At 38.4% G+C, this 25,044-nt stretch overlaps 1 protein-coding gene across 4 annotated transcripts in view; it reads right to left on the bottom strand.

Moving 5' to 3' along the window:
- The window catches only part of LOC150095860 (zinc finger MIZ domain-containing protein 1-like), a 383,815-nt gene that overhangs the window by 184,087 nt on the left and 174,684 nt on the right, over nucleotides 1-25,044 (bottom strand). Inside the window, exon 1 of one of the 4 annotated variants that reach the window (XM_090409086.1) lies at nucleotides 13,091-13,399. The exons of the other annotated variants lie outside the window; for them this stretch is intronic. The gene's annotated coding sequence lies outside the window, so the exon portion shown is untranslated. Of the gene's footprint in view, nucleotides 1-13,090; nucleotides 13,400-25,044 lie in introns of those variants that run through there. 4 annotated transcript variants of the gene reach the window in all.

Genomic DNA, 25,044 nt, shown 5'->3' with positions numbered 1-25,044 from the left:
TGCAGCGGCGCTATTCTTATTCCGACCACTACACGGGATGACTTTCATTCTTATATACGGAAGTGCAATATATATATTCCCTAATAAGTAAAATATGTAGGTGTATAATACTAAATATTTGTAATTCAATAGAAAACAAGTAAGATACAATTAGTTGGTTGTCTACTTGCTATTCTTAATAAAATATAACTTTTTTTTATTATATTTCTATAAAAATCTGTGGATATAATTTTAAATTTAATGGAATTGCCAGTGTTATTCAAATTCAGGTTGTAAATGATCAATTATCGTGAATATGTCTTCTGACCAAGTTAAGCTACTTAACTTGGTCAAAATATCGTGAATATGTCTTCTGACCAAGTTAAGCTACTTAAATTTAGCTTAATAATGACGTAATGAATCGAAAGGATTCACGAGTGGTTTACTGGATGGATCCATCGACAATGGACAAAATATTGAAAAACCCTTCCAATGCTAGAACTACCTACTTCTCCTGCAATTCAATTTATGCAGCAATCTTTGACTAAACGCACTGCAGCGCCCTCTTTAGAATGCGGTCACTAAAAAATTGTAACTAGACAATTGACTTCAAAATAACAAACTATTTGCGTGATTCGTAGGCATGCGCAAATCTGTCTTGTAAACGGAATCAGTTCCGGTGACCAAATAAGCAGACATAACAGATTATCTTGATGGACAAATACATTAACGTTATTAATATCCAAATAGACTTGCTTTCCGTGCACGGAATAAAATGGTTGCGACGGCAAAATGTTAGGTATATCGCAACAATTTTGAAATGCTCTCAGAACTCTGAATAATTTGTTGACACACACACACACACACACACACACACACACACACACACACACACACACACACACATAAATGAATGAAAAATTAAGGAATTGTTCTGAGCAACTTTTGTTTTGTCGATTTCTGGAACTAAAGTCTGAACCAAATAATTCCAGTACGGTAGATGCAGCTAACTTAACGTATTACTATAAAACTCACATTGTACACTGACGTCACAAACAAAAACAAAAAAAAAAAAAAAACACGCAGTCTATAATAATAAGCACGATATACAATTTTGCACGCATCGGTGACGTCAAGTGTTTTTTTTCTCCCTTTATTTTCGTAATGTGTGTGCACCTTTTATAGCGTGGAGCAGATCGAAGGTAATATAGCAGTTTACAAGACACTTATGTCAATGAGAGGAGTGTGTAGAAGGATTATTTACCCATTAAGGTTGAGCTTGACTGCAAGTAGGTGTACTACATTGGCCACCGCCATTGTTCAGGTGATCTTACTTCGGGTGATTGCAAATTGACAGAGAATTCTACTTGTCATTTCAGAAAGTTAATAACGGTTGTTATGGTGATCTTTTCTGTGGGGGGGGGGGGGGGAGAGGGGGAGATCGATACGAAATTCGGTGTTTGAGGTTTTCTCTAGTTGACTTATCTTTTCAATTCAAACGGGTAATTCTCAAAGAGAAGAATAAAATTACACGATTATCCTAAATTCTCCCTTCCACCTTGAGATTCATCTGGAACTAATACTCAGTACTAAGTGGGAATGCCAAAAATGATTCCACTTGCTATGATTAGATGGTAGATTATTATCATCGCTATGAGATCACTACTTGATTATCGAAGTGGGTTGAAAAATGTACTATTGTCAATAGCTCGGGTTCCCTAGCTCTTCCACCATACTTACGAGTTGAATGTAACAGAACGAATTTGGACAGTGGTATTATCATAAAATGGACTTATTCAGTGCCCACGAAGCACTTCAACAGCTATTCAAATATAGTTATTCTGTTTGTGGGTTATTTGACAGGCACCTATACGAATCTGTGGACGAACAAATGACAAGTTGGAGAGATTTTCTGTTGATCAATGAGCCAACCAGGGAAGTCAATTCTTGAGGATTCATTTCGTTAATATGAAATGAGAAACCAAAAAGATGGAAATATCGCTGAATTGTGGTCCATTCGATGAGGATGTTTAAGCTGGAATAAAGGTCATAAAAGGTTATAATTCGTTCTAACTAGGCAACAGAGACGATGAATCATTGGAGCTGATTATTTTCACTTGTCTTCTGTGTTAAAGGACGATAACAAATCATATCAATCACTATAAGACAGGGAGAAAAAAAAAATCACTGTATTCGTAACAGGGCGATATTCGCTATGTGTGTGAATGATATTTGTATGGCAATCGTACCGTATCCAATTAAGGAAAACCACTCTAATGACTCACTGCATTTACCAACCATGCTCTTCTCTGCTGGCAAATGCTGGGATAGCCTGATATCGATCCGCTAGTTTAGTTGAGTTTAAAGATGTCTGCACATAAAGTGGAATCCGATCAATAAGCCAGACCTTTATTACCAATAAGAGATTCAGAAACACATCAAGACTCCACTGATCACTAATATTGGCGAATCGACTGACTGTTGAATGAGTCAATACACACCGGAATACCACTGTTTCTTTCTTCGCGTATTACTCCTTCCCCCTGCGTGCAGCACCAAGGGGACTAAAGTACTTGCCAACTAGCAGCCACCTAACTTCGATGAGGCTTCTTTCAGTCGTTCACTCCCCCCCCCCAACCACCATCTTCTCTGCATGTTAAAATCAATAGCACCGTTCCATCTTTTTTAACTATTACATCGATAGGCCTTCCCTAGCATAGATAGACGCTCGGGGAGTGATCTTTAACAGCGGAACAGCCAGTTCGATCTAAGTGAGCGGAATGCCCTTTGGCAACCAGTGTGACGAACGCGAGGTGCCTGCACGAACAACCATGGCCTTGACGACGGGCCTGACGTCAACGAACTTGAGTGAGAGAGAGTGAGAGAGAGAGAGAGTGAAGAATAAGGGGGGAAAAAACCTACCACCGTCTCCACAAAGGGACGAAGGTGGAGAAATTCCAGTTGTTCGGAATGAACTCTCCATCCAAGACATGGCCTGGAGGAACATGGGGCACTTTCTCCTTATACACTTTGGATAGGTGGTGCTGCAGTAGATTCATCTAACCCCAAGAGGTTAAAAGAATTTGTCAAAGGCAATAGCAGGGGGGAGAGGGGAAACATGTGGAACCGGCTTTGAATAAGATGGTATTTCATTTCTGTTTTCCGATATTTAAGTCGAAGAAATTCTATGCATCTTAAGGTGTTAAAAACATTAACGCATCTTCATCAGACACATTAAAGCAATGTTGAGAATGATAAATATTCTGAAATTATTATTTTTTAAAAAAAAAAAAAAGTGGGTGGTAATTGTTTTTCTTAGCCGTTATAAAAATACTAGTCATTTCAGGACCCTCCCCACTGTAATGTGCACAGCCATTACGGGGAACTATCCATACACAGATGATCTCTACAAGTGGGTGCTTTAGCCTGGAATGATAACGTTTTTATGATTATTTATCTGTTAATTTTTGCATATTATTCGGAGGAAAGACCAGTAAACATCTTAAGACGTTAACATAATATTCTCCGGGACTTAATTTTACATTCAGTTTTAATTATAAATTAAAATAAACAACTAAACTAGCATTTATATCTGTCCATTAAAAAAAAAAAAAAACTTACAAATATTGACATTTAGGAAAGTATTCATGGACTTAAACTATTGGGATTTTCAATTATTCACTCAGCTTTTTTTATTATTTTTTTTATTACACCACTTTTTTTTTTAATGATAACTTACGAATGTAAAAAGCGTTTACAATTGAACTATGCCAATAACGAGCTTTCTAGTCATTCAAAAATACCGAATTAAATAATTAATGGGATATATATTTCATTCATTACTTTTTTGACAATATTCTTAAGTGTCAATAATATAATGTTAACACGATAAACAATAATTATATTCAAAAATTATTATCCAATTGTTCTATAACAGCGCTTATTTTGAAAACTCGGTAAAGGGCAGTGTCATGTATAGAACCATATTTAAACATAAACCCATGATATTTATATCACAAATATGGCGAAATGAAAACACAGCAAATGAGTCAGCAAACCCGTTTTGAAACCCTGAAAATACAGTTCTATCCATTCTTTCAATATATATATATATTCTTTAAATACCACATACGTTAAACATATATATATAGTAATAATTGAGTTTGTTTGTTCTTTTTTTCGTTTGAGCTAACAGAGGAATGTGACGTCATGTTTCTATGACAATGAAAGGTTTCATGTTTGGTAGTTGAATGGTGAGATTTGCATTGCTACATACAAACGCTCAACTGATTTCTGCTATGAAAATTATAGCCGATATATATATCTAAATAAGTTTTTTTTTACCTTGGGAATAATGTATTAGGGTTACCAAGTAATTTTATAAACTTGGTTATTTTACTCCTAATCCCAAGTAAGCAAACAGTTAAGTTTGTGCCTGAACGTAGTTCAAGTCTAAAGGTGGTGCAACACCGGGGCAACTCATTGTAAAGGTGGGTAAAGCTCTGATCACTATTCCCAAGGTAAAAGGTAGTGACCCCCACCCATAATATATTGCAGTATACATCTCTTAGTGAGATGTGCTTTACATTATGGAAAATACTAAGAATAGTGATCAGAGCTTTATCCACCTTTACAATGAGTTGCCCCGGTGTTGCACCACCTTTAGACTTGAACTACGTTCAGGCGCAAACTTAACTGTTTGTTTACTTAGGATTAGGAGTAAAATAACCAAGTTTATAAAATTACTTGGTAACCCTAATACATTATTCCCAAGTTAAAAAACTTATTTACATACATACATACATACATATATATATATATATATATATATATTAACAAATCAAAGATTAGTTCTGTAAAAGTATTGTATAAATCATTTAGTTAACGACCTTTTGATTATATAAAAAAAAACCTTGGTTCAAATCCCATCAAGCGGACCGACTGCAATAGTAGTTAACCAATCTCGGATGGAGGTGGAGGAGCCGAATCTTGGATTTGTCGTCTGGTAAACTGACCAGAAGAACAGGTGCTACTTGCTGATATAACACACCGGCCTCATATAACTTTGTAATAATGTACCTGATTTTTTTTTTTTCTCACACCATCCCCTCAAATCAGATATCCAGCAGTATTTCACGATGTTTTTTGCAAGTCTGATGATGAATGATGAAGTTCCCGTCATAGCAATAAGCTGGACAGAAGAAGCCGACGTACGTACCAATACACAACGATTTCGTAGGCAACTCCTGTTCACGCAATATGGTCCGTAAACCTATTATCAGAAACGTTAATGGTGAGTGGTAGTGATGGTTACAATAACGCCGTGCTTGAAGAAGCTAGAATTTGAAATACAAAGACATTTTGTGGAGCAATAAATATGGGCTACATTATCGTTTTCATCCGGTGGAAGAATGTGGATCTTCGGACATTATTTCAATAGTACAATAACCCGAGAATCATATCGCAGTACCAACCGCTATGATGCTATTCTAAAGCACTTCCCAATCGTCTGAAGATATCAATTAGGACTATTTAGCTCAACCCAATCAAACACGCAGCAGGTGATTGAGAAGGCATGTAAGAAATCGATCAAGGAGCAAGCCTTCGATGGATACATTCAAGACATGAACTTTACGAGGAACGGCAAAAATATTCCAGCTAAACACGTCCACATACGTTAAACATTTCTGCAGACATCAGTTAATAGGATGCAATACTTATAATATTTATTATGCAATTAAATAGCTGGAAAATTAGCACTGCATAATATAGAATATGGTGGATATGTTAGAGAAATTCAAATCGGTATTTATTTCTTTTGATATAATCGCAAATTAGCAAAATTTTGTATCTCAGAGAAGGAAAACACAAACCGAAAAAAAAGGATCTCTAAACAGATAAGTTTATGTGGAAAAGAAGGGTTGTTGCTTCGTCTGGTGTGGCAAAGGCGGGTATGTTTTTTAATTTTTTTTTTCTTTAAGGAAGGGGGGAGGGGGGGAAAACGGAGGAAACTACCCCTAATGCCGCTCTTTTATAGTTCATCCATGACTGTGCTTTAACTTCACCGTGATTGTAAAGGTTTATGAAATTTATTTCTTCAACGGACGGGATTCGAACCAAGACTTTTCAACCAAACGATGAGTAACAAAAATCAACGCTTAAGATGTTGTCTAAGGCAACAATCAGTGCTAGATTACTGTAAAATAAAGTGAGATCATGTTAGTTTCCTAAAGGGACATAAGTTTCCCCGATGATGATCCATTTGTAATCTCTCTGCATAAGTTTGAATCTTAGCTCTGGTCTTGCGTATTTAAGAGAAAAATGCACATATTTTAATTATTCTCTTTAAACACTGAAAAACTGTCATGTTGTTCCGTCAAAACAATCTTTTTTTTTTTTCTCCCTCCAGATAATCAGTTTCTTGTTAATCTCATTCAGGTGAGAGTTCTTTTTAGTAAAAAAATAAATCCATTTTTTGCACTCACTTTAATTTATATACTGGTAATTTTTTTAATTATTTAAATAAAAAATTTTAATTAAGAAGTACTTTTTATTTTATGCTGGCAATAATAAACTGAAAGCGTAAGTAAAGGCAAAAACATCCGTGGGATGTAAATAATTTAAAAATGAATTTCTGTTTGTTTCTTTTTTTAGCATTCTCGAAAGCAGGATTCCAGTGAGAATCATCTTTTAGTACACATGAAAACAGAACAACCATTTTCGGAAGTTTCACATTTTTTCTATTATATTACGTTATATTACAAGGCGATCACCTAAATGACGTTCTCTGACCTGGGTGTCCACTTGAATTAAAAGCCAATTACCTTCCTAACCAACTTACTGATCTTTTTTAGGGGGTGGGGAAGAAAATGGAAGAACGTTAAATCGGAATTTCAATGTATTTCTCTTACAAAACAAGTTTATTTCAAATACGGGATTTATACTTTTTAAATACACCAACCAGAAGCGTAGCTATGGGGGGTGGAGGGAGGCGTTCCGCCCCCGGACGACACTTTGACCTTTTTGAACTTTTGCAGTTAATTCTAAAATACAGTCTCGAGAACTCATTTCCAACTATTGTAATACTACTGCGAAATTTCGTCAGAATTGCTGTAAGTGTCGCTAGTTGTGAGAGGAGTTTTTCTAAATAAAATTGATTAAGAATTACCTGCATTACTATGAAATCGACTTCGCCAATGTCATTGACGATTCTGCTAACAGAAAACCTTTTTCCAGCGAAATTAAACCAATTTATTTGGTATATAATATTACTCACAATATACGAAATAACTGTTACCCCCCATGGTATACGCAAGCAGAACCTACTGTTACCATAGTGACAGAAAAAAAAACAAAAAAAAAAAACGTAATATCTACTTAAATGAGAAAACTTTATTATATGAAGAAATTCGTTTTAAGATCTTGAAACTGATCGGTTCAGCATACGATTGCATTCACTTTAGAAGTTTAATATTTTTGAATAGAAGTTCGGGACACCTACAGAAAAACTGCCGATCAGGAGCAAAAACTCCCTATTTCATACCAAAGTCCTTATAAAGACTGGCTTAAAGGGGCAAAGCAAGAATGCTTTTCATCTTCCCCGTTATCTGTAGAGGACAGTGTAGGGATAAGGTGTTATTGAGCCATTAAAGCTCTGATCATGGCAGGAGGTTAACAGCAACAGCCGAGCCTCAGTTAGAATTTCACTGGCTACAGCATTGCCATATGTAAAGGTAAAGCCGTCTCTAAAACTTCGGACGATCTCTAGGCCACTCAATCGTGGGCGAAAGACCGTCCATCTCAGCGTTGGCTCCACTCAGTGATGGCCTTCCACCCACATGCCACCACCGAGCAGAACCGCTCATATTCCCAAGAAAAGCATTCACCGACAAAGCCCCTCAGCGGGCCGTGCCGGAGAACACTCTCCCCGGAGACTCAAATTGCTCCCTTAAGGCAAAAACCTTAAAAGAGCGAACTCAAAAACTCTCGAATCTCATCACCCAAGGGGGTAACAGCAACAGCCGAACCTCAGTTAAACTTCATTGGCTACAGCATTGCCATCCATTACCCTCCAAGGGTATTAATCACCGCATCTCCTTCGCGCCAAAGCAATCCTGTCAGAAAGTTAGATTTTTCATAAGTGAACTCACGGTAGGTGTATAATCAATTGCTAAAATATGGAGCTACAGTGCTTTAATTTGGCATAAATAAGATAATGTTACTGAGTATATTATAGGTCAATTCGTGTTTTATAGTCAAATTATGAAAGAAACTTTAAAACAATTGAAAATTTACCAGAGAGCTTATGAGAAGATAACCTAAGTTGTCTGATAATTTTCGAATTGCTGTGGACTTCTTTATAATGAGGATCTTTTGATATTCTAGCGGACTGTTTCCGTTTCTAAAGTATCCATCTTCATTTGTTAAGGAGGAACATTTAAAACCAATATGTGCTGCATTGAACGCACGTAAGTCAGCGTCTTCTATCATTCTTTTGAGAGGAAAAAAAAAAAAATTTTTTTTTTCACTGTTCTAACAATGGCGCACGTTTCTACTATCTGAATGCGAACAATGTTGGACTCCATCACACGTTCAACCTTGTCGCTAGGTAACGAGGAAACAATGGATAAAACACAAGTAGAAATATCACGAATCTCTGTGTGCAGTGATATGTGCATTGAAACCTATTTGTAGTGCGTGTCATTTACTTTGCAATGGGTGAATAAATTGCCTAAGGAGGTCAAAGTCTGGGATTAGAGTTTGTTCCACACGATGGATTGAGCCTTTTTTTGGGGGGGCCGTTTACCGTTTTCATTGGCAAAGGGAGAGAAGGGGGAAAATTTAAAAAAAAAAAAAAAGGGAGAGGGAGGGATGCCGATACAAGGTCACTGGCAGGTTTCAAGGGCCTTGGAGCAGTGAACAGTGGCGAAGACAGACCCGCGTGACTGCCTCGTGAACGGGTTTAGCACAGGAGCTATCGCCCAGAATGCATTAGGGTGTGGCGAGTCTGGAAAAACTTCTGTTCCACAACAGAAGTAAGCAGGTAGTTGTGTGAGAAAATACATTTAAGATGTTCTAAAAGCAGTGGATCTGAAAGATTTATAGACCACAGAACGGTGAATTACTAAAATGTTCATTGATTTCATGTGTGGAGTTGAAGAAGACGGACTAAGCAGTGGGATGATTAACTGAAGTGTGGGTAAACCAAGGGATTTGGCTCCTTATTCTCTGAGATCTACGAGGGAGAGAGAGAGAAATGGCGTCAAGGAGAGAAAGAAGAGTAAATAACGGCATAAAAAACACACGAAGATTGGCGAAAAGAAAAAAAAAACAAAAATGGAAAGGTTAAGGAAATGTCAAAGGTAAAAAAAGATGGTAGAAAAAAAATAAAAGACGTGACCATAGATTGGTGAGAGAAATGGACAGAAATAAACTCTCTCTCTCACACACACACACGCAGATTGCCCCCTTTCCAAAGAATATGCTGTTAGGTGGCGCTGCCATTTACTGGCTAGACGAGATGGCCCATCTCGAAGCACGCAAACAGACCAATATTGGATCAATAGTTTGCCAGGTGACTCAGCTGCATGCTAAGAGAAGGGAACGGATTGCCACACATCACGCAAGCTTCTTATGTTACCAAGTGAGGCTACGAATACGTTTATCCGGTCGTCTGAACGGCAATTAGGCTTAACACCGTGTTAACAAGTTATTTTGGTAGGTGGTAAGTGGTCGCACTGGTAGGCCGATGGCAACGTGATGATGATGAATACGGAGAGATCAGAAGGCTCAACCGACGAGATGATCGGTTGATGCCACACAGCAGTAGGTCAAATTAACCAATGAAAGATGGACATACTTAAAAAATAGTAATAAAAATATAAAACGGTTTTTGATTACACGGATGTGTACGGTCCTTTATATTTATCAGATACACGCAAGTCAGCACTCAAAGTCTTCAGATTTTGTTCATCTTTTGAAAGACCACCCAAATACATGTTTGGAATCGACTGTCAGGTCATCTGCACTGCATTTCCGGACCATCCAGAGACTTGTTGCGTCTTCAAAAACGCTTTGTCTGATGCTAAATATCGTGATGCATCAATACTAAAACCGTCGAAAGTTATTAAATACATTTGAAGGCAAGTAGTTATTCAAATAGTTTTATGAAACAAAAATTACTTCCTCGAGGAAAAAAATATTTAACGCTTCTAATGTAGTCTGAAGGTATGTGTGACCTCGTGGTAGCTTCAATAATGCAAGGTCTGCAAAAGAAAGCGTATCATCAGTTCATTCCAGTCACCGAATTTTTTTTTTCCCTCCTTCATCCGGTTCCTACCCTGAAGACACTCGGAGTTTTAATACGAAAAGTGATCAAAAACAACCACGCTAATCCATACAAACATATATTAGTTAGATGAGCACAATGCCTCTTATCTAGCATGCCGTAGAAATGCACTCAACTTTGGCAATGGTGGAAGAGAAACTTAATAAACAAAAAAGGCTAATACACGGTTTATTTCATTTGTAATAAACAGGAGAAAAAAATACGAAGGATAACAATCATGTGTACTATATGATAATAACCCCTCTCCCTCCAAAAAAATAAACCGATAATTCCGAAAAAAAAAAATAATATATAATACACCAGACACGGAAGATTGTATTGTACATTTAAATAACCATTTATCTCCGTCAATCGGATGACTATTAATATGAAATGAAACAAAAGCAAAACCAGGGCCGGGTGGAGGTTTTTAGGAGCCACGGGAAAAAGTTATAAGTGGGGTCCCAAAATATTTGCAAAAAATAATTTCTTTTATCGAAAAATCAATTTTATTAAACATAATTTACAAACATTACTTATATATAGTTATATACTAAAATATTTCCCATATCAATGCATATCTGAAACATCAAAAATTCTATTATAAAATTTTCTTAGAATTTCGAAAGTGCGGGGCCCCCTCTGAGGTCTGTCTGAGGCTCGAAAAATACGTTTGAGCCGGCCCTGAGCAAAACAATAACAAAAACACTCTTTATCGGTTAAAATTTCTTAATTAAACTTGGCTTTGCAACCAGGCAAAACTATTTTATTAATAGGGAAATTATTTTTCAAAAATGTTTGGGCAAAATTTTAATTCCATGAGTCAGCATTTAAGCAAACGATGAATATCATTTTTATGTAAAAAAAAAAAAAAAGAAAAAGAAAATATCCTAGTGATAATCAAGTAACGTTACACTACAACGCTTGCGCGAGACAAACACCTCGAGAAGAAATGACACAACAATACAACACACGCAAGCATGCACTCTAATGCCAAATGTCAAGTAGCACACATCTTCGTCACGAGTAATGTCATTGCGTGTAGATTTCGATTGAAATACATGCTATTGGTTAATAAAACATTTAACGCATGTGCAGTCCGAACTATAAGACACCTTTATTGACAATTATCTTCATCAAATGCTAATAGTAACAACAGCAAAAAAAAAACAATGAAAATCGGGGCCAATTTGCAAAGACTAACAATATTGTTGGAGAGTTTGTAGCCACCAAGACACAAGCATAGCCTACTTAGCTGGAACCATTACAATCAATAGCGCGACCGTAATTGACCGCCTGTGTTCCGAGGCAACACAGACTAACCTCGTAGCGAGGACACAGACAGCGGAAGCAGTGAGGAGACAAAGCGCCCGGCTGGGCATGGAGACCCGACCCGTTCAGAGTCTGACGCCTTTCCATAGCTAAATGCAATGTTCCCACCACTCAGTGACCTCAACGAACGAGTGCACGGTTAAAGCGAGGGGAGGGGATTGGGGGAGGGTGGGAAGGAGGGAGGCTGAAATGCGCACGTGCATGCATCGTTGTGGGGTGGGGAGGGGGGGGGAAAGCCGGAGTTTGCCTTTAGCGGAGTGGCATCTCTTCGGCTAATATTATACGGAGACACAGCTGAGAAGATGGGGTGGGGAAACGGTCACAATTCAGTCCACTTTGGGGTGGGGTGGGGAGAACGAGAGAGCTATGAGGGCAGATTGGAGGGAGATGTCCAACTCGTTGATCGGCAAACAGGTCAGAAGATGCCTCAAGGTCGCAACCACTGTTGAGGCTTACACCATTTATCCCATTAGCGCCACTCAGTGGCAACAAATAAAAACTACGACTTATAGTTTCTACTCGAGGTAATCACAAGAATTAGTTGGCAACTTAAAAAAAAAAAATCCTTTCCCCAAACTGATATTTGTAACTTCCCTCTTACTCAAATACCATTTCCGGAACAGCTGGCTTATTTCAGCCATATTCACCCAACTGGGCAAACTCATCCGGCAATTATGTTTTACCTTAATAAAAACAACCGATTTTGTCAATTATTTACACAAATGGAAGCCTTAATAAGAACATTGCAATGTTCATTTCTAAATATTCATAATCAGTTGTTAATTAATAATTTTCATCACCGGCAGGCTGCCTCGTGCTACCTTAGCACGAGGATAAGCAGAAATGAACAAAAAAACACGTGCACCACTGATACACGCGCTACCTGCAATTGTTATTCTCATCAAACGAAATAATGAAAAAGTAATTCACATAATTTTGACCTGATTTTTAATTGTTTTATTATTATTGTCATAAAAAAATCATGGTCTTTCGTCATCAAATATTTTCCGCATTATTAATTATTTTATAAGCTCAATAATTATATTTATTTACTTTTCTTTTTTTAAATATCAACTTCAATTTTATTAACTTAATTTGGTATTATTTCTATCTGAATTTCCTGCACAATATCCTACCTGACAACTTTCCAATATTTCGAATAAGTACGGAATAAATAGATTAACAATGTTAATTGTTGTACGAAGAATAAACCCGGATGAACTTGCGTTCCGAATTAGCCGCGTCTGTTACCTGGATTGTTTGCACAGAAACATGATCCAACAAACACACCTTAACACTCGTTACATGCAGGGATCAGAAACGGTGTACTAACACCGTTCGGCTAATAGCCGTGGAAGAGGATGGCGATTTAAAATGATAACACCGCCTTCTTCCGCTAGGGAGCGCGGGCAACATCAGCTGAACTTAATTCGCTTAATAGGATTCACCTACCTCAGAGAGCAGCCAGTCTTGTAGCCAATGTACCCATCATTTGGCATCAGAAGCTTTTTTAAATGCATTCGAACATCCAATCGGGCAAAACGATAATAATGCGTGTGTGTGTGTACGTTTTCCTGTCGGAGTTCGGACTAGGTCGACGGGGCCACCAACACAATTACGACAGAGAGAAGAGGCGAGTACATTTTGTCCTAGCGCCAGCTACGAACAAGGGTCGACTCTTCAAGCGCTGTCAGCAACTCGTACATGTGTTCCGAACCATCGCGTGCTTCACATACACTCCCTACCCTGTTGGAGAGGCAGGGGCTGTTCCATGTACCGAGGCCACCCCTCGCCCACCACAGAGAGACGCTGCCGCTATGGTTAGTAAGTACAAGCTGTTACTAGGAGCGCTGCGTGAGCAACTGTCTTCTGCACAGATGAGCACAGGGGCTCCGCCTCGCGGACAATTTGAGCAACACACACCCAGACGCCCTAGCATGTTGTCAATCTGTACCATCAATTTTACCTGTCTTGTGCTCTTCCCCCTTTCCTTTGCTTTCTCATTTTCTCCCGGAGAAATCGATTGCACGGCAGCGGTGGTCGCAACGGCAACAGAGTGTACCTCGTAGGAAAAGTACACTAAGATGGCGTTCTCTTTTAAAGGGCAGACTGCCATCTTAGGCTCCGGTGCTGTGCAAATATTGATTTTATTTGTCTCCCGCGCCAAATTGGCAGCTCTCAAGCTTGTCATCATTTCAGCCATTCACACATACGCATGTACGCCAACTTAAAACAGCTACTGCCTAGAAACAGGTATTGTTGACGTCACAATGCCAATTATTGTCGTGTGCACATTTCAAAAAGAATGCACGCCTAAATATTATGACGTCACGGTCATTTAAAAAAAATAATAACAAAAATTCGTTTATTGGTTGCCAGTTTGAAAAACCAACTAAGTGAAACTATTGGTGGAACTTAATCTTGTTGTTTTTATTCGATTTTTTTACTTATTTTTGTTTATAATTCCACAGACTCTTCATAACAATGGATTAATTCCCTTTTAATCATCATATATTTATTCCTTTTATTGTTTTTCTTTCATTTTTAAGCACTTATATTAAGAACACCGAAATACTTTAATTTGAATGTAAGTTGAACGACGTCACTGCCATCTGGTGGTCACAATACTGTACATATTACTGCAGTACTCAAGATTTTCTTTTACATTACGTCTTTCACACTTCGATGAGAAAGTGAACACAAGGACTATACAATAGACAAAAATTAGTTAATGCTTATCATCCAATAGTACTTAATCGCTAATATAAATTCCTTAAATAATAACAGTGCTTTTTTTTTTCGTTCTCCAAACAGTCGCTATGCAGAATCACCATTATTACTCTAGCTAACAGAAGCGCCATCTATTCTTTAGGTCTTAGAACAAATCGGTCGAGACAACAATACTGAATTCTCATTATATTTTCTCTTTTTACACGCCATCTAGCGGACGTTTGCAAGTAGGTGTTCCGTGTTAGTGGAATGCTTCGAGTTATGTCAACTAAATATTTGTCATTCTTCCAAAGCGTTGATTTTGCTGCTTCGAGTCATGCGATGTCTTTTGGAGTATTACTCTAAGATGTATTTTTTGGACTGCATAGGTAAACTTGACGGGAGTTTTTTTTTTTTAAATCTGGTAAAAATTGGTATGTGGAAAGCTGTTTACATATGTGATTATTGTACGACTGATGAGAAATATTGAGGACTGCTCAGTAAGTCTAATACACAGCGAAATTATGCTATTTTACATCTAGAACTATGTGGCTTTTGGATGACAATTGTTCTTTAACTGCGTCTGCAGCACCGCGATGGTTGCAGAATCCAAAGAAGTTCTTGTCAGAGGATTAGAAGGGGGAAGGTTGTCGTTCTTTTCAGTCAGAAGAGTGACTAATTGTATGCTAAAAATAAGGCGGAAAGTTGGACGTACGGAATATTTGTGTGTTATTCCGAGGTTCGTGAAGAAAGTGGTTTTTTTAAGAGAAAAATCATGTATAACATCTTCAGCTACTTATTACCTTTGCTAGACAAAATTAATGAGTATGTATTATGTCATAGATTCGAATATCAACTAATCTCTTACAGAAATATAGCAACAAACATTCAATCTTTATTTATTCTATTTTGAAAAACTGTTTCCCATAAACCTCGTCATATAAGGCGTCCGTAAGAATGATGATATGTCATCTTCCTTACGATATATCCATATACGAACGCCGACTGCCGATTCTCCGAGATTACTGCAGTTGACAGAATGTCTGAGTTTCAAGATACACTCGACATAAAATTCTGTTACAGTTTGCAATATATGAAGATAACTATCGCCGCAAAGAATACTCTAAATTCAGATTTTTTTTTTTTTTTTTCATTTCGAAATTTTATGTATTTGCTTCTTTTAAAAAGACAGAGTGAAATGCATCCTTAAGTGAACGTGAAAGAGAACTCCCATCAGCATAATACTTTAACAGAGTGAGCTCTCTTATTATTGAGAATTCTGAAATATCAGCTCCTATTTTAATAAGAAACGGGTTTTGATTACCGAGCTTTGTTTTAACGGTAGTGATGTAACAAGGAAAAGTGAGTATCCCTAGCCCAATAACAGTAAGAGGGGCGAAAAAATGTTAAACGGCATGATTTCACGACAAACATATCACATATAAAAATTATGTGAGAGGGGGGGGGGGGGAAGATCTTATGCCCCGGCACTAATTAATTGTCTTTGTTACTGCATTGTATATAGTATTTTTTTTACGTGGTTCATAGTTCGTTTGCTTGTATGACTTATCTTTCTTCTTTTTCTTCATTCTGCGTATCTTTTAAAATCCTACACTACCAAACATAAAACTGTTGTAATCACTTTAAAACAGAAACTGGAAACGGTAAATTAAATTTAGAAAAAAAAAAAAATTAAATATTGTACGATCTACATCCTTAGAGTCACAGGAAATGTCGCTATACGCTTGTCAACATAAAAATAAATAAGAACTGCGCATACGAGTATAGAGAAATTATATCATTAAAAAATGGGAAACAGGATTAATTTCTAAAACTTTGATTAGAAGATGATAATTCGGAGTAAAATGTGGATCAAGATCTTCATTCGGGACTGAAGATCGAGATTGGGGATAAATTGATGCATCACAGAAAATTAAATCAAAATCTAGTAATGACAGGTTAATAATTGATAGGCTAATAATAACAGAAGTAGGTTAATAAGCAGTGCCCACCTTTTATGACATGAGGACCAAGATCCATATCCAAAATTGGGAAAGGATTGCAGTCAGGACTGTAGTTACACTTACCCGAAGGCGGTTGGGACCCGAGATGTTAGAGTGCTCGAGGGACCCATTCCTCATTGTTTGGGGCTCTTAAATTAGCTCTAATTTTTCCGATCCCCCCAGCTAGAGCCTTGTGCGCCTGTGCATAAGTACGGCCCTGGTTGCAGGTGAAGAAAATTACATAAATGCAAAGAAAAAGCATATTTTTGGATTCATTAAGAAAGTTTTATTGAAAGATGCAAGTTGGGGTGGTTGATATACTAGCTGTATGTTAAAGATACCAAGCAATTTTATAAGCTAGGTTTTTAAACCTTTTTCCCAAGTAAGCAAACAGACAAGTAAGTCAAGTTTGCGGCTGCACGTAGTGCAACACTAGGCAACTAGTTGCAAAGGTGGAGTAAACTCTGATCACTTTCCTTAGAATATTTTTATAAAATTGCTTGGTATTTTTAACATAATATATACCAAGGTAAAAAACTCTCTACATACTAGCTGTAGTTCAAATTACACACTGATAATAAAAAATTTAAAAAAAAAACGGTACCAGAAAACCGGCTCGTATTATCTGGTACTATATAGAAAGCTAAAATGTTAAATTGTGAGGAACAGTCAACTCTCTGAGATTGTTATAGTTATGAGCATTGAAGTCTTCCAAGGAATGGATAGAGAAATTGCACTGAACTTAAAAAAAAAAAAAAAAAAAAAAAAAAAAAAAAAAAAAAACGTGGCCTTATAAACGTTCCAGCTCATAAACACTGCCCACTTACAGTCAGGCCCTGCTAACGCAGTGGAACAAAGTAGTAACAAAGAGATTATGCGATGGACTACCTCGTTAAAGCTTGTGGGACGCGCGCACGCACGTTTTTGGCCACTTCGGACAAGTGAATTTAGCGATGTCTTACCAACCCAAGAAATCATTCTCCTCCTGGTATACCCTGCTTGACAGCATATAAATTATACGAAACTGTGTGATATGTGGTATAAATTAGCCACTGATTAACCAGTTTTTCCTCAAACTCCATACTTGAATACTTGAAAGAATATATATCAATCTCTGACCACTCGATTTGTTATAATTTGTTATCTTTTGGGACTTCCGTTATCAGTTAATGATTCCAATGTTAACTGCGTTCTTGTGGAACCCCCCCCCCCCCACACACACCAAAAAAAAAAAATACATTTCTGGAATTCCTGCTAATTTCTCTTGCAGAAATATACTCTGAACTGACACAACTTCTACTTCACTCATACGCTAAAATATTCTCATTGTGGAAGACCTTTAGACTCTTTCAAAAAACCAGAGACGTGACAGTCGTGCATAATTCCAACATCAAAACAATGCGTCACTCACACTTTCCCACAGAAACGTAGAGCCAAACAACCAAGCTAATGCAAAGAGGGTAACACCAAACAGGATTGACGATGTCCAAACACTGTGACAATACGAGTACCGAGGAACCCTATTATTATCAACTGAACGTAACGAATGTCTATTAGCCGGCTCGACAGTCATTTCTTTTGTTTGTGTATGTGCATAGAAGAGGTTAAATTTTGCGTTTCAGCTGGGTAGATAATCCGACGTTTTCTAAAGCGCAACAGAGAAACGTAAAACGCATACCACATTGCAAGAAGTTATTTGTGAAACAGAATTCAGATTAGCATGTATAAGTTTTTTAATTACTTGCCAACAATAGACGAGCCTTGAAAATATACGCCTGCTTATGCCTGCTAACACAATTCTAAAAGACCTATAAAATCTGAAAAGATTACACCGCGAATACCGGAAAACGAGATTCTTTCAAAATTTGAATACGAATGAATCTATAATATTTTCTACATTTTTATCTTAATTATTTCAAATTACAGCATTTTGTAATATGTTTTAGTAATTGATTATGCACGTAACAAAATTTCACTTAGGTAAATCTAACTGCCTAGCATAGAATGGCTACAGCATATAGATCTGAACTTCATTGGATTGTACCAACGATCGTGTGGCCTATCGTGCTATTGTGACTACAACCATGATAGTAATGAACCCAACCAACCGCCACCGGATGAACGCGAACATCGGCAGCTGACTTGCAGATAAGACGTTAATATATCTAATATGGAAAAGGTAAAGCAGTGCGATTTAATCCAACACTTACATGGAAACCAAGTACTTGACCTCTTTAAAAAACTGTTAAAGAAGTTCGAGGTTGAATGGCCTGGATTCCTAAACTTATACTCACTGACAAGCGAATCCGAAGGCCAAGAGGAGGGACAGACGACAAAAACTCAATCTCAAAGGTCTCCCCATCCAAGGAGTTCCAGCGGATGGACTCCCAGGAGGAACACATCAACAAAAGACGAAGAAAACCAGATGGAGGACTCTTGTACACAGGACGTAACAAACAAGGAAGAAAAAGTCCCCCTAGTAATACTACGAGACAAAGAAAAGTGGACCGCGGTTACACAGTTCATTAGGAAACAAAACTTCGCCTGCACCTGTGCTAAAAACAGAAATGAAGGGATAAAAACCCAGCCTTCCATGGGTACTGACTACAAGCAGTTTACCAAACTCATGGTTAACTGAAACCTACAAATATCACACCTTTGCCCTAAGCAGTGAAAAAAAAAACCTGAAGGTGGTACTACGAGGAGTCACCTCAGAAGAAATCAGAGCGGATCTCAACAACCAGGGCCTGACTCCGATTAAAGTGAGTAGAATGTATAAAACAGACAAAAGGCTGCCACTCATGCTGGTAGAAATCATTTAGTGCTTCATCCAGGCAATGCCACAGATGCCAGAAATTCGGTCACGCCCAAAAGCTGTGCAAAGCAGACTACAAGTGTCTGAAATGTGGCGAAAACCACCCAACCACCCTCCTGAAACAAACCAATAACCACACCAGCCAAGAGCGCCAACTGCGGGGGGGTTTAATCCCGCCAACTGCAAAGGATGCAGCCTCCACCCGAAAAACAGAAAGAAATACCCAGCCTCTCTTCTCTTCTCCAACAAGGGTCACCCACAGCAGCCATACTGACGATCCCAACTCAAAGAAACCCAAGGAGATCGCCTAGCAACGATCATAACCGCCTCGCTAGCCACCATCTCCAAGAATTCAACAAAAACCAACTCATCACCAACTTCAAAGAGATTGCTACAAGGCATTCGCTCTATTCTGATAGCACTTAGTCTCACCAACAAAATCCTAGAACAGCAAGAATTCGAACTCAGACACAATCCTGGCATAATCTTAATCAACGAGACACCTCCGACCTGCAAATAACCCAAAACTACAAGAATTCTCTATGTACAAAAACGGATAGACACAGCACCAGGCCGAGATACCATTATCTACATCAAAACCTACCTGAAGCATAATCCTCCAAACTAACGACCTAGAGACAACCAGCATAGAAGTGCACACCAACAACGCTGGCAAACTCAAGATCTATGCAGCCTAAAAGTCGCTGAGTAAAACCCTACTCATAACAGACTTAGATGCCATCCTAGGTACCACAGACTCCACCATCATAGCAGAGGACTTAAATGCCAAATATACAGCATGGGACAGCAACACAATCAACAAAAACCGTCGTACACTAAACAAGTACACGACGTTCATCTTCGTTTCAGTAGCAGGCCACACAGAACCTATCCATCATAGTCTTCTCAGCAGACCAGATGTATTAGATATCGTTATCTTCAGAAATGTCAGATATCAGTATCAGCTGCAAACGAATAACGAGCTAACGTCACACATAACCTTATCCTGTTTAAATTAGGCACCCAGGATCAACTCCCCCCTTGCACTCCTTCAGTGCATGGGATAAACTATCCAAAGTCCTCCCCCAAACACATGGTCCAGCATCCACCATCCATAAAAAAGAAGATACATACGAAGCTGTAACCAACCTAACAAATCAAATTAACAAAGCAATAGTAGGTCACCAAGACTACAACTACCCACACAACCAAGCAGGTCCAGGACATTATGGATCTAATCAGAGCAAAAAAAGATACCACAACACAATAGTCGCACAAGTCAGAGAAGCTCTCAGAAACCACAGAAATCAAGAATGGGAAAAGAAACTAACAGCTCTCAATCCCGATGATGACCACTCAATCTGGAAATTCCTGAGAACCCTCCACAACAAATGCAACTTCTCCCCCGCAGGCTGAACATATTATTGCACACACAGATACAAAAAAAGCCGGAGCTCTAGTGAAACACCTGGAAAAGTAATGCACACGAAAACATAAACATCAACCTCATCTACAAATTTCACCAACAGGTCAGACACACCTTAAAGCAACTCAAGGAAAACTCAAAACGAATTAACCCACTACTCCAGCAGAACTAACAAACATCATAAAATGTCAACAGCAAAAAAGTACCAGGACTAGACGGCATCACTAACAAAATCATAAAACTACTCCCACAAAAAACTATAGTGCATCTCAACATAAACGCAATCTTAAGGCTGCAGTACTTTCCTACAAAATGGAAAATTGCCGACATCATACCGATAAAGAAACCACGCAAAGATTCCCAGCTACCGCCCCATCATCCTACTATCCAACCTAGGAAAAGTCGCCGAAAAAAGCATCCTTGCAAGAATTAACAGACAAATTAGAAATCATACCAAACGAACAATTTGGCTTCCGACGAGGCCACAGCACAGTCCAGTAAATTCACTGACTGGTAGAATACACCCCAAGAGGATGCCATTAGAAACAGCACACTGTCGCAAGGCCTTTGACAAAATATGGCACCGAGGCCTTCTCTACAAACTCAATATGTGCCAACAAACTAAAATAATGGCTAATAAAATCATACCTCAGTGAAAGAACAATGCAAGTGAAAATCAACGGAACAATCTCAACCAAGCGAAATGTTCCAGGAGTTCCACAAGGCTCCTTACTGGCTTACTGTTCACAATCTCCATGAGAGACATCGCACAAAACCCAAGGTTCCATCACAGTTCTATACGTAGAGGATACAGCAATACTAGCAAGATCTGTCTCTAACTCAATCCGATGACTTCTGGGCAGTATTTCCACGCTGGCAAAATGGTTTTCAGACTGGAGGATTCAAGTAAACCCCGAAAAAAGTACTGTCAAACTTCTGCTCCTTCTCCAGAAGGCCAGTATCCCCCAAAAATATCCAAATTTTTAGGTAAAAAATCCCATGGCAGACAGAAACCAAATAATTTGGTGTACAACTAGACAAAAGACTTCGATTCAATAGCCACATCAAACACATCAGCTCAAAGCACATCAGGATCCAAAGCCATCGTTCAACTCTAGTCCATGATCAACCAACGAAGCAAACTAGATACACGAAACAAACTACTACTCTACCAGAAAGGAATATGTCCCATAATCACATAAGCCTGCCTAGCATGGAGCCACATCTCCAAATTAAATATAACCAAAAACCTGCGGATGATACCGGACACTTCAATGATGGTTTAGCAGAAATACCCAGATTCGCAGGGAAACCAGAATCCCATACATTTCTTCGCTCCTTCACGACCTAGGCGGAAAAGTTCTCAAAGGCGAACATGCACCCAAACCAACTAACACACTCTACTAACTATAACGAAACCAACCAGTACAAGGCAATCCTACTCCCTACTGAGTACAGTTAATCCCATAGTCCTAAAAGGGCGAGCTTAAAGCTCACAGACTTTCCCCACCACCACCAGGTTTCCTCACAAAGAAAAGGGGAATATGAAAAGCAAATTTGCTTTACCCTTCATAGCACTGTTGTTGTTGTTGTGAGCTACCATATAGGAATAATGTGTCGTTGTGCGTACTAACCACAGTGGAATTTGAATAAATTTCTATGCTGAAGGTTGTTTTTGGTGAATGTACCATAAAGGTCTTTATGTTGATGAACTTGTGGTAGTGAACTTTACTAGCTGATTAGCAGGTAAGAATTGTATCTAATTTTGTCCTAATCATGGAAAACCTAGTCACGGATGATTTAATCCAATATTTAGACTGAAAACAGGCACTCGATCTTTATAGAAAGCTGTCGAAGAGGTTTGAGGTCAAGTGATCTGAATATCTAAACCTGTATTCGTTAACAAGTGACCCTGAAGGTGATGATGCTGATAGAGGATGAAAATATAAACTTAATGGTCTCCCCACCTGAGTTCCATCCGTTAGATTCACAGGAAGAGCATGATGGTAAAAGACGGACTGAGAAGTTCATAAAGACAATTACATGGAAGATGATTCTCCTATAAAGGATATTCCATGAGAAGGTTCCTCCAGTCGTTCTGCGTGACAAGGAATAGTGGGTGACACCAATCATCAAGAACCAAAATATTGCTTACTCCTGAGCAAAAATATAGATGAAGGCATAAAAATTTGGCTCACTAAGTCAGCGAGTACCGTAAATTAACTAAACTTATGGGCAATCTAAACTTACACTACCATACGTTTGCTCTAAGTAGCGAAAGAAACCCGAAGGTTATACTGAGAGGAGTCACTGGGAAGGGGGGGTATCACCTCAAAAGAGATAACAACAGATCTTATCAATCATGGTTTGACTCCAATAAAGGTGAGTTGGATGTACGGAGTTGACAAAAAGCCAATGCCACTCGTGTTTGTGGAGATCAACAACACTCAGAAACAAATATCTGAGTTAACTTCAATCCAGGCAATGCCATAGATGCCAAAAATTCGGTCATGCCCAGAAACTGTGTAGGAATGACTATAGATGTCTGAAGTATGGTGAGAATCACTCAACTAACTCCTGTGCCAAGCCTAGAACCACACCTGCCAATCGCGGCGGACCTCATCCTGCCAATTACAAAGGATGTATTTTCTATCCAAAAAATTGACGACAGGGTGAAATATACAGACTCCCTCGCAAACTTCCACTCTCGTCAAACAAGCTGATTATCCACCAACTAAAATAAATTATAATAATCAGGAAGGAAAGCTACAACTAAACAAAACTTACGCCGATGCCAAGAAATCATCACGCCTTGAACAAATAAATCCCAACCTAAGGTCATAACCACTTCACTAGCTGCCATGTTACAAGACTTTAGTAAATCCAACTTAACACTGATTTCTACAAGAAGCCCACTCCAATCTAACCGCATTCAGCAATGAATAGAAACAAAAGTCTACCAAACTCACTGCTGATTGCCGCTTGGAATGCCAACGGCCTAACAACAAAATTCTTGACCTGCAAGAATTCCCAATCAGATACAACCCAGAAGTACTTCTAATCAGCGAGATATTTTCAGCCAGCAAACAACCCAAAATTAAGAGGATACACTATCCACAGAAATGATAAACTTGATTCCAGAGGTGGTGGTGGGTACTGCCATTTATATTGAAAACTACCTTAAACATAACGCCACAACTAATCCCAAAGCCAAAAACTTAGAGATCGCAGGCATTGAAGTTTTCACCAACGATGCTGGAAAACTTAACTGTGCAGGATACAACTCATCGAGTAAAACTCTACTGATGTCGTATCTACTGTACGTCCATAGATGCGAGACCCTTCGACACTTCTGCGCATGTCAGAAGGAGAATCCATTCCGATAATGGGGCAATCAATCCGACTTGTGGGATGAGTTTGTTTATTATTACACGTCGAAAATTAGCTTTTCTTTTATGAACCTACTTTTTAAAGTGTGGTAACTATTTTGCTTGTACAACAGTTGGAAAATTTACGTATAAAGCACGTAATTTCGCGTGTTGATGACCAATTCATACATTTCTTTCTCCCCTTCAACATGAATCGGCTTTTCTTGGCAGTCTGCCAGCCCCGGTTCTATGAATTGTGGGCGTATCATATATGCACCAACGATTCCACCATCATAGCAGGAGATTGATATGTCAAAAATCCACATGGAACAGTAAAACGACCAACAGAAAGGTCTCATATTAAACAAATATATGATGTTCAATCACATTGTAGTAGCCTATCCCAGTGAACCTATGAACCATGGTACTTTTGGCAATCCGGATGATCTGGATATTGCTATCAGTAGCAGCTACAAACGATTAATGAGATCTAACATAATTAAGGCTACGATTACAAAACAAATGCTTAATGATTCTAGATGCTCCATGGTTCATCAGAAATGAACAGATCCGCCGTGATACCAGTATCCCATATATATTTCTTCACTCTCTAGCAGTAAAGTTCTTTTCAAATGCAGCCACGCACCCAAATCAACTGATCAAACAGGCTGCTGACTACAATGAATATGACCACTACAAGCACAAAAGACCTAAAGCCATTCTACTATCCACTGAGGACACTTAATCTCGCAACCTCCAATGGGCGAGCTTAAAGCTCATAAACTACTCATAACCGATTTACTTGCTACGCAGATAAAGGGGAATATGAAAAGCAGTTTGCTTCATCCATCACATCAGTAGCGTTGTTGAAAAGTTTTTCTGAAGTGAGGCCTAATTAAAATTAATTTAAGCACTAATAAAAGACGAATATGTGAACTATTCTGCAGAGCTCGTGTCTTTTAAGTAGTGTATACCAAGGCAACTCCAATGCCGAAGGTTATACTCTCACATATTTTGTTTCTTTCCATGTCTCCAATAAAATTCACATTTAAAAGAAAACTAATATCAATAATTGGTTTCGATGC

Source organism: Typopeltis vanoorti, chromosome 19, assembly GCF_054136105.1.
Source record: "Typopeltis vanoorti isolate ZY-2024b chromosome 19, IOZ_Tvanoo_1.0, whole genome shotgun sequence".
NCBI classification, from domain to species: domain Eukaryota; kingdom Metazoa; phylum Arthropoda; class Arachnida; order Uropygi; family Thelyphonidae; genus Typopeltis; species Typopeltis vanoorti.
This window is presented reverse-complemented; position numbering and strand designations above follow the sequence as displayed.